The 8,950-nt window shown below is 47.5% G+C and overlaps 4 non-coding genes across 4 annotated transcripts; all 4 read left to right on the forward strand.

Moving 5' to 3' along the window:
- Positions 1-625: 625 nt before the first annotated feature.
- Positions 626-697, forward strand: Trnap-agg. Its single transcript has one exon. It is a non-coding gene; the product is annotated as a tRNA-Pro (tRNA).
- Positions 698-5,160: 4,463 nt separating this feature from the next.
- Positions 5,161-5,233, forward strand: Trnak-cuu. Its single transcript has one exon. It is a non-coding gene; the product is annotated as a tRNA-Lys (tRNA).
- Positions 5,234-6,370: 1,137 nt separating this feature from the next.
- On the forward strand, positions 6,371-6,443 carry Trnak-cuu. Its single transcript has one exon. It is a non-coding gene; the product is annotated as a tRNA-Lys (tRNA).
- Positions 6,444-6,792: 349 nt separating this feature from the next.
- Positions 6,793-6,864, forward strand: Trnap-agg. Its single transcript has one exon. It is a non-coding gene; the product is annotated as a tRNA-Pro (tRNA).
- Positions 6,865-8,950: the final 2,086 nt, after the last annotated feature.

Here is an 8,950-nt window from a genome sequence, read left to right on the forward strand (position 1 = left end):
GTCTTGTCTTTTCTTTTCTTTTCTTTTCTTTTCTTTTCTTTTCTTTTTTTGAGATACAATCCATCTATGCAACCCTGTCTGTCCTGAAATTCGCTATGTGGACCAGGATGGCATCGAAGATTAAACGCGTGAGCCACTACAACCGGCTGAGGAGGGAGCCTTCTTGATTTTGACCGGGATGGGCAGATGGAACACAAAAATGGAAGAAGTGGCGAGGGGTTTGATACAGCTGGCACTCAGCTGACATTTACTGAGCTCTGGCGCTGCTGCGAGACCAAGGACGCGGGCAAGGACCCTCCACGCAGCCGCCCCTCGAATCTTAGGGATTCCATCTGATCGTTGGGAGAGACCTCAGCGTCCAGACAGCGAGCAGCCGCGCGGGCAAACGCTGATCCCAGCTTTGCTGCCCGTAGCCAAGGCCAAGACCGATGGGACCCCGGATTGTGGACTTGGGGCTGTTTCACACTTTATAGGTTGTGAAGGGAGACTGGAAAAGTTGATTATTTTGGCGTACACTGTCCCAGAATTTGCCCTTCCGGAATTATCTAAAACATTCTTACTCGCTTCAGGGTCTGTCGTTGTTTTAACTACCACCATAAAGTAGAGCCGCCACAGTAATTGACGGGGCTCGTTGGTCTAGGGGTATGATTCTCGCTTAGGGTGCGAGAGGTCCCGGGTTCAAATCCCGGACGAGCCCATTTTTATTTTGCTTTTTTAGTTTCTGACTCATTAGGAATTGTTAGGAAACTGTATCCTAGGCACTGGTCAAAAGACCTAGACTTAACCCTGAGAAATTGGCTCTGGATATTGAAGCCCAACTATTGTAGAAGGCACTTCTACAATACAACACAAACTGTTGCAGATGGCTACATCTGCCTGTTGAAGGGAAGCCTCCTGAATACCTTCAGTCCAATCTTTAGTCAGAAAGACTATTAAAACCTGTGCCTGCAACTCCAATCTCTGCCCTTGGCTCAGGTCAGAGTTTTTGGAGAGACAACCCTTAGGCAAATGCCAAGATGTGAAATTTAAAATTCATCTGCAAAACGAGTTTATACCGGCACCCCAGAAGTGTTTGTATGGATTTTCCAGCTAGCTCAGTCAGTAGAGCACACGACCTCTTGTTTTGTTTGTTTGTGTTCTAAGAGACTGGCAAGTGGAGAGCATCAGACTGTTAATCTTAGGGTCATGGGTTTTTAGCACCACGTTGGGTCATGTAATGTTTGGACAAGAGTCCTGAGACACTTGGCTAGTGGCTACTCTCTTGCCTTACTGTGTTATAGAAACTCCACCATTGAGTGCAGCAGATTGCTACTCAAATTCCTGAGACTCCTCCACTCCACTGTGGAAATCCTGTCATGGACCCACTCAGTGCGGGACACTAGTGGAAACTGACAGCTGGACTAGAAACATGATTCTTACTTAGATCAAGAGAGTGCTGGGGTTCAAATCCTGAACAAACTGGACTTATTTAAAAACAAACAAACAAACAAACAAACAAGCAACCCATCTAGAGGCCAGAGAGTTAGTTCACGGCTAAAAGTGCTTGCTGCTGAGCCTGGTCACCTGACTGTATCCCCAGTACTCACATGACAGAGAGAGAGAACTTACTCTCACACAAATTGTCCTTTGACCTCTGACCTCCACCCATAACAAATAAACATTAAAAAAAAGAATTAAAAATTCAATCAATTAATTTGTGTGGTGTATCGGTGTAGACCTTTAATACAGTAACAGGGAGGAGGTAAAGGATGGCACATCTCTACAAGTTCAAGGCTAGCCTGGTTTACATAGTGAGTTCTAGGCCATCCAGAGCTACACAGTGAGGCTTATCCAAAACAAAACAAAACAACAGATAAAAAATGAATAATTAAGCAACCATATTATATTGTTTCTTTCTGTAGATGATATTCAGAGATCGCCACGGTTTACCCGTGAGACCTCAGCTCTGGACACCAAAGCTGTTTTCCTACCAAGTACTAGGGCTTGAACCTAAGGTGCTCTCGGCTGCTGTTTTCAAAGGCCGCAGGCTCTCAGCACTGGTGCACATTACAGCTGAGTCACAGCCCTGAACTCTCAGTGTCAGAGGCATTGAGAAATGTTTCTTCCTACGTACATAGGAGCCCAAGTCTTCTTTATGAAAAGGTTGACTCTGGACTTCCCCCACCTCCTGGCTTCCTTGGAGTTCCTAGAGAGGAAGGTAGGAGCCTGGGAAGGAGGTGCAAGGCTATTGGTGTTTGTTGGTGATAACAGAAGGCCTTCTCTTGCTGGTCCCCTACCCCAGGGCTCTTCACCTACACTGTCATTTCTTTTTTCTTGTTGTTGTTTGGTTGGTTTGGTTTCTCTGCATAGCCCTTTCCCTTCCTAGCCATGGTTGTCCTGGACCAGGCTGGCTTCAAACTCAGTAATTTGCCAGTCTTGCCTCCAGAGTGCTAGTACTGGGGTTAAAGACTTGAGCCACCACCCAGAGGGAAGCTTCCTGGGTTCTTCTTTTCCCTTCTCTAGTTTCTAGTCCTGAGATCAGACTGGGATCTCTTCCACTTTCCACTTTAGACATACAAATGGACGAGTGGTCTTTGCTTTTTTGTTTGTTTTTTGTTTTGTTTTGGGAACTGAAGCCTTGAACTTTAAATCATAAGTGATATAAATTTGTGTATTTGAGTACCAACTTGGGGGAGGGGGTCAACAAAACCAAACAAAACTGAAGAAAGTTCAGCTATAATCACACGGATTGACTATGCCAGGCAAAAGTAAATAATCAAGTTTGATGAGGAAACACACTTTTATGGAATATTTTATAAAATCCCCTGTAGAGAGAAATATATAAAGAAAATAGAAGTGGGGTTTCCACTGGGAAAGCAGGCTTAGAAGTTAAGTGCACCTGGTACCCTTGCACAGGATCCAGCTTCCTGCCCCAGCACCCACATGGTGGTTCATCACTGCCACCAAAGTCTGGGAGATCTAATTCCCTCTTCTGGTCTGCATATAATGCACGAAAACTCAGCCTCACATATACTCATAAATAAAAAAAAATTAAATAAAAGACAGGGCTAGAGAAATGGCTCAACAATTAAGAGCACGGTCTGCTCTTCCAGAGGACCTGGGCTCAATTCCCAGCACCTACATGGTGGCCCATCTCCAGTTCCAGGGGATCTAATATTCTATTCTGATCTCTTTGGGCACTGTACACACACACAAAACACCCTTACACTAAAAACAAATAGATCATTTAGAGAGAGAGAGAGAGAGAGAGAGAGAGAGAGAGAGAGAGAGAGAGAAAGAGAGAGAAGGAGGAGGAGGAGGAGGAGGAAGAGGAGGAGGAGAAAGAAGAGAAGAAGGAGGAAGGGGAGGAGGTAAAGATATCTGCTGCCAAGTGTGAAGACCTGAGCTTCATCACTCACATAAATAAATGCGAAATAGTTTTTTTAAAAAACAAACTCTGCCATTTACTTTTAAAAACATCAAGAAAACAGGTTCTATGAGCACGAGTTACATTTACTGTATCTAAAGGAGAACAATAATGAACATATCCTTGAAATAGAAAAAGGTCTTTTAGTCTTAAGAATGGAAAAAACGAACCAAGTACTTCTTCATACAAAAACGTGGCATGGTGGTGGAGACTGGTCCAGCCTGTGTCAAGTCAGATGTGAACTGTTAGTATTCTAACTAAACTCCACCTCCACAGTTATCTGGCAACACCCAGGTAAGCTCCGCCTCACAGTTACCTGGCAACAGCCAGGTAGGCGTGCCCACTATAAAAGGGGCTGCTTGCCCCCCCCCCCTTACTCTCTGGCCTCTAGCTTCTCTTCGCCCTTCCTCCCTTTCCTTCCCCCTCTCTCCACGTGGTCATGGCTGGCCTCCACTTCTCTCCTCTCTCTCTCCTCGTTCTCCACCATCTTCTCCCGTTTCTCTCCCTACCTTTGCCCTCTGCCCTGAATAAACCCCCTCCTCTTTGGAACCGTTTGGTCTGGTGTCGTCTGTTCCAAACTGCGCGCCGAAGTCTAACAAGAACCCCTGTGTGTGGGGGGTGGGGGCGGCGAGGTGACAACCAAGTCCTTTCTACGTCAGCTCTCTTGTGCCTCTTCCTTCCACAATAAAGAATGTTCGCAATTACGTGGACGAGGCAGCTCAGCCCAGCCCTTAGGCTGGAAATAGGACTCGAGATAGAGATACAACTGAAGACAGACACCCATTAGCGTGTGTTCTGGAGACTTCAACTGAAGCTTCTGGTATTCTGTGTGGAGTGTGATAGGTCTCCTTCCTGAGGCACGGGTAAGACCAGATTCCCGGAACTCTGACAGAAAAGGACCGAGGAGAAGCCCAGAGTGTGGGTGTGGATAGGACCCCGAGGGTGCCTCTGTTCCGCGGGTGCTCAGATCCGTACCCCTGGCTTTGTTGGAACCTCGGCTAGGATACCAACCTAAACCCTACTGATCCACATTTTGAGCCCTAGTTGACTGACCTGTTTCCCGCTATGGCCACCCTCTGCCAGATCCCAGACTCTGCCACCTGGGTTAAGACCTGAGAGGCTCCAGCTCTTAACGACAAAGTCAGGGCATCAGTTCACACGAGACATCTCTACGTTTAGATTAGGCTCAGTTTTGGGGAAACAAAGGAAAGCAGAGACGTCTGTCGGGGCAAACATACAGTTTAATAAGCAACTACTGGGTGTCTGTCTTCTGTCTGACCAGATGCGCAGAGGCCTGGTGCAGGTGCGAATCCAGGTTGGCCCGTGCTCCTCCAGCGCCAGCCGCGGCTGTGTCTGTCTGCATTACGTTTCTATGATGTGCGAACGGAGCAAGTGTTAGCCAAGGTCTGGCCAAACTCTGGGGAAGCTTACTTTGAGTGGTTAGGGGACAGGGACTGGAGGGAGGGTTCAGCCTTATTCCGAATTTTTAACATACAGACAGACGATCAATCGTTTGTTCCCCGAGAGCGTCCGCAGGAACTAGCCCTAGCCTCAGGGTCCTCCCGTTACTCTCTAGTTGCTACTTTTGGCGCTCTGGGCTGAGAGGTGTGTAGCTCAGTGTCCCGGGTGTATGTCTGCTGTGTGGAAGTGAAACTCCTTGTTTTAGAAGCTGCCCCTAATCTGAAATGGCTTTAACTTAGCCAGTTTAATACCTTCAGGTCACGTTTAGTAAACTTCTAGGCAAGGAAACAGTTGCCCGGCTAGCTCAGTCGGTAGAGCATGAGACTCTTAATCTCAGGGTCGTGGGTTCGAGCCCCACGTTGGGCGGCAGTAAATTTTGGTGTGGACTTCGTGAATCTTAAGATGTGTTGTTAATGGCGGTCTATCTCACCACAGGACAGAGACAGAGGCAGGCGGGTCTCTTGAGCGAGTTCCTGGACTAATAGGACACACAGAATTCCTGTCTAGGAAAACCAAAGGAAACCCCACTTTATAATAAATCATGTGAATGAAAGGCACAACTCCTTTCCAAGTGACTTTAGAAGGGGAAATCCTTCATATTGTTGCCCACTCTTCCTCTACTCGTAGGAGGACTCTTGGTCCTCTCAGACTTCTGGACGAAACCTTGGGGTAGCCCACAGGGTCTGAGGTAGCCAACCCCCAAACCCAGTTGTGGCTCAGAGCCTGCAGCTTTGAGTCCCTCGATCCCTCCTTCCTACAGACACGATATTGGCAGGCCTGATCTTTGTTTTTGTTTGGCATAGAGGGCTTGAAAACCTCCCACAAGTCAAATATCCCAAAAATGATGTACAACAGTGTATCGGGGGTGGGGCGGGGGCTTGAGGGTGGGGAGGAAACGGAAGCAGATTTAGAGTGACTTATAATTTCTTATATCCTCTGTTCCTGACAGAAGCCCACAATTCTTATCTTGTACTTTGCAGAATTCGCTCTACAAAGAAATGAACAAAGAAAAGGGCAATTCACCTTTACAAAATTACGAGACAGATTTTAGATGGCGTGAGGCGAGCACAGCGGTAGAGCTTTTGCCTAGCGGGAGCTGAGTTGATCGTCTAGGTGTGTGGTGGTCGTGCCCGCGCGAGAACCCAGTTCCATCTCCCTTAGCCCTCTCTTCTGCCTCTTTCTCTAGTAGTTAAGGACTCTTGCGGGTTCTGCCTAGGTATCCCCGTCTCGGGGCCATTGGAGTTAGAGACCTGGTGTGTGGACGTTTGGGCCGTGTCAGATCAGTACAATATTGCCGTCCAGAACTCCATTTCTGGAGCCTCAGCTGGGACGCCAAAGTTAAACTCTGATGATCCATACCGAGAGTCCGAGCTGGAGCTAGTCCTTTAGCCTGCTCCCCTCAGGGTCACCCTGAGCCAGTCAGATCCAATTCTTGGTTCTGGGGTCCTCAAGCACCATTTCCAACCTTGGTAATTATGATGCTTGAAAACAGTGAGACCAGGTGCCCGGCTAGCTCAGTCGGTAGAGCATGAGACTCTTAATCTCAGGGTCGTGGGTTCGAGCCCCACGTTGGGCGAAGTGTTATTTTGGTTGGTAGTCAACCAGAGACAACGCTGACACAACGCTGACACTTCCCCGCAGTGCCCCATTGTTGGGATTCTGCATTCTGACATTTAGGCCAGAACTGGAGGCTGTGAGCAGTTTGCGGGTCTTTTGCTCTGCCTGAAGCAGCACTGGACGCACTAGATTAGAGTGGGTGGAAATGTCACAGAGTTTACTCTACGTTTGGCGTTCTGGATGGAGTGGGGCGCTGGGCAGTCTCTTACCGCCCTTAAATAGATTTATCCAGAATTCAGTTCCTTGTGATTCCAACCGCACACTCCACTATATCTCCCTTAGAAGGAACAGATGGATCCCATGCTCGAGGCTCGTTGGTCTAGGGGTATGATTCTCGCTTAGGGTGCGAGAGGTCCCGGGTTCAAATCCCGGACGAGCCCCGCTGTTTTGGTCCATAAAATCTTGACTATTACCTAAACTGTATGAGAATTTAAAAACTGTGTTCAACCACTCTGCAATCCTGGCCCTGTAAAGTGGAGATCTTGAGAATTCGAAGTCGACCTTGGGTTCTTAGAAGATATAACTAAACAAACAAATGAAAAACGGAAGTCCGTAAGAACTCAAGGTGTTTGTTTGTTTGTTTGGACCTTATTTGTTTTCTGGTTGAGGCAGGGTCTCTCGCTCCTGTAGCTCAGGCTGGTCCTGAACTGCCTTTCTGATCTTCCCGCCTTCACTTCTCCTGTGCTGAAAATATAGACATGTATATTAATCTGGGGTTCAGGTTGGAACCCAGGGTTTGACAAGCAATTAGCCGAGCTACAGCATCAGCTTGTAACTCACAATTTTCATCAAGAATGGCTGGGATTATTCAAACTAACCTGATAGATAAAACTAATGGGAAATGTTGGAATTTAAAAAAAAAAGTCAATCCAGCTGTGGTGTTGCAAAAACAAAACAAAACAAATCAAATCAAATCAAAACAAAACAAAACAAAACAAAACAAAACAAAACAACCTTGACGGCGAAGGATTGTGTACGCCTGGGACTCCAGCTCCAGGGTGCATTGGGCAGGAGAACTGAGTTTAGGATAGCCTGAGCTAAGTAGCGGTTCCTCTCCAACCCCAATTCCAACCACCACATCAGAGAAATTTCAAAGCAGTAAAGGGATTTTGTCCAAATCTATATGGACACGAGAAGGCTCACGGAGCCTCAGAGTTGTGGTTACTTAGATGGCAATTGCCAATCGCTCAGGGATCCTGGGAATGCAGGGAGAACTGGAGCAGGCGGCTGGGATGCACCTGAATCGGTGCTGTACAGATCAACATGCATAGAAAAATACCCTACCTGCTGCCTCCGTTCCCAGGATACCGTTTCTGGAAAGTTTTTCTCCTGGGAGAGGAGGGGTCCTAAGATGTTGAGACCCTCTGATAACTCTCCAGGGTTTGTGGAGAACACAATTACATCCCCGTGTTCCTTATCGCTGCACTCTTCAGTAACCTTCCAGGAGTGGACTCAAGGAGAAGGCGGGAGAGCCCTTTCTAGCATGCCTCCAAGTTTTTGGTTAGATCCCCCTTACTTCATCTAAAGAAAAAGAGAAAAGGAGGGGACTTTTTTGCATCATGTGGGAAGCAACCAAGTTACAATGAACAAGCTTATCAAACATGCAAGAATAATGTGCAAATGCCACCCAGGCATTCGGAAATACAGCTCAACCAAACGGGTTGATTTACTAAGCTGACACGCTCTTTCTGACTAGTCCTATAGTCTATGAAACATTTTTACCCCCTCCCTCCCCCTCAAATTTGACTCTTATAAGAAAAACAGAAGCTCAGCGTGGCAGTACAAGCCAGGCCTGTCAATCTCGAGAGTGGGAAGGGAAGGCAGGAGGATTGGTTCAAGGTCGTTCTCAGCTTTATGGTGGGTCTGAGGCACCCTGGGCTACGTGAGACAAAACACACTTAGAGGAAACAGGGTTGTGGGACAATCTGCAAGACATCTGGCTTGCTAAAAAATACCGGTTTGAAGTTTGCCAGTAGTCCTTAAGCGCAAATCTGGTTCCAGATCACCGGCTTCTAGTCATTACTAGTCTGCTTGGGTTCAACCCAGCACAACCCGAAAAGTGGTCAAAAGCCTGTGAGCTCCTCGCATTGGCTGGGCTAGCATTTTTCAGGTCCCTGGGGGCGCAGGCTCGAGAAGAGAAGCAGCGCCTGGAACTAGCTAGGATCTCAGCTTTGTGGATCTGCGTCGGAGCTTCCCTTTTTTTTTTTTTTTTTTTTTTTTCTTGCTCTCTGTAAAAAGACAAAGGATTTTTAAACTTGAGAAGACCTCGCTCTTCGGATAGGAAACACATTCCAAGAACCGCAGGCAGCCCGCTTGCCTCTGCAGAGTCTTCACTGAGGCCCGGAGTTCCAGCTCGTCGTTTTGAAACTGCAAGGCAGATTCCTGTGCAGAAAACGACGATAGACGCGGCGAGGGGGAAGAGGAGGAGGAGGAGGAGGAGGAGGAGGAGGAGGAGGAGGAGGAGGA

Source organism: Grammomys surdaster, unplaced genomic scaffold (genome assembly GCF_004785775.1).
Source record: "Grammomys surdaster isolate TR1022 unplaced genomic scaffold, NIH_TR_1.0 126612, whole genome shotgun sequence".
Classification (NCBI taxonomy): Eukaryota; Metazoa; Chordata; class Mammalia; order Rodentia; family Muridae; genus Grammomys; species Grammomys surdaster.